This window comes from Microtus ochrogaster, chromosome 16 (genome assembly GCF_000317375.1).
Source record: "Microtus ochrogaster isolate Prairie Vole_2 chromosome 16, MicOch1.0, whole genome shotgun sequence".
Classification (NCBI taxonomy): domain Eukaryota; kingdom Metazoa; phylum Chordata; class Mammalia; order Rodentia; family Cricetidae; genus Microtus; species Microtus ochrogaster.
The window spans coordinates 17,028,018-17,029,957 of NC_022018.1; the positions used below are offsets into that span (position 1 = coordinate 17,028,018).

Sequence of the window (1,940 nt, forward strand, 5' to 3'; positions counted from 1 at the left end):
AAAGTCCTCCCCCCTCCATCCTGGTCTAGGAAGGTGAACATCCAAACTGGCTAGGTTCCCACAAAGCCAGAACATTACTGCTAGCAAATTTACAAACACTTCCCTATTATGATGTTTTATTGAAACATGACATTTCAAGTCGGTGCTTCTTCTTTCTGGTCATTTCCTTCTGACAGTAAATGCATTTCTGTCGTAAATGTTGGAGGATAAGCACCTCGATTGCAAAGCGTTGATATTCACATCTTAGAGCCAGTTCTCGTAAGACACCAGTGAGTTCTTTATTGTCTTTTTCTAGAGCTGTCCAATAGAGTATGGGACTTCTGTACTACATAATGGGAAAGCCACCAGGTGGCAACGCACCTGAGATCTAGCTAAGACAACTGAGAGGCTAAGGCTTGTTTTAATTAAGATTACTGTGTATTAGCTTTTCCAACTTTATTTAAGTATAATTCACAAAACCCTATGTAAAGTATGTATAAAATGTGATGGTTTCAGATCCATATATATTATGAAGTGATGTCTACACTCAGATAGTGAAACAGCCATAGTTACCAGGTATTTGTGTTTTATATGTGTGTGATATGTATACAAAGGGGTGTGGTAAATTTATGATATTTGTGTGTGGTGTGTATATGTGTGTGGGTATGGTGTGTATGTATATGATGTGGGGGGTATGTATGCAGTGGGGGTGTGGCATGGGGATGATATATGGTGTGGAGAGAGTATGTATTGTGTGTGTGGTGTGTGTACGAGGTGTGCACTGTATATGTGGTATATGTGATCTGGTATTTGTATGGCATCTCTGTTATATGTGTGTGCATAGGGTGTGTATGGTATGTATGTGTGTGTGGTGTATGTGTTGGATATATGTGTGTATGTGCGAGGTATGGGTTTGGAGAGGTGGTGTGTGTGTATGTGATCCATGGTATATGGTGTGTATAATACAGTAATACTACATAATCACTATGTGTTGCTTAAGTTCTAATTGTTCATAACAATAAAAACCCGGAGACAGATATTGGGGGTGAAAGCTGAAAGGTCAGAGAAGTAGAGCATCCAGCCACTGGTTCTTATGTCTATAAAATCCTCAAACTGAATGGGGTATCCTATCTCAACAAGTCCTAGACTGAATGCTGAGCTCCTGCCTTCTCTTACCTTATATTCCTCTCTCATCCCAGCCATACCACTTCCCATCTCCACTTCCCTAGTGATGAGCCCCCCTCACCTTGGCTCTGTTTCTCTTTGAGACTGGATCAATCCAGTGTAGCCTAGGGTGGCCTTGAACTCACGGAGATCCAGAGATCCATTTGCTTCTGTCTTCTGAGTGCTGGGATTAAAGGTGTGCGCCACCGCTGCCTGGCCTCCATGGCTAAACTAGTGTGGCTAGCTCCTCACTCTGAGCTTCAGACAAGCTTTATTCGTTACAGCACAAACAAAATACCTCAATTATGCCGTGCCCTGGATCTCCAGCACCCTTTCATCTTACTTCTGCAAGTTTGTGCTGTGACCAATATCTTGTCTCCTCCCCAGCTTCCAGACTCTAGGAACTACCACTCTGTCCTCAGATCTGCGCCTAGAGAACCCACTTTGCTAGAAACAATGCTAGACTTCTCATATCTGTATGACAATTTCTGTAATGTTTATGTCAAGGAAATTTGGAGATCATTTCCAGAAAAGAGGGAAAAAAAACATTAACAATCAAGGATTACATTTCAACTGAAAGATTTTGTTTGACAAATTAATAAAGAATGGAGCAGTTGGCTTCAAACTCTACATTTTCTTCACATGAAAGAAGTGTGCTCACTTAGATAATTCTTTTAATGTACAAACTGGAAAATTACAATAGATGAAGGTTTGGTCTTTACTGATAGACATGGCATAGATGTCAAAGGGATCTGCGTGCAGACAGCATTGCACTGCCCTGCCTTACATGTATTCTC

General features: G+C 41.2%; 1 protein-coding gene across 1 annotated transcript in view; it reads left to right on the top strand.

Annotated features, from left to right (window-relative positions):
• LOC102000712 (lysozyme-like protein 1) overlaps nt 1-1,940 on the top strand; it is a 17,301-nt gene that overhangs the window by 12,261 nt on the left and 3,100 nt on the right. The window lies entirely within an intron of this gene.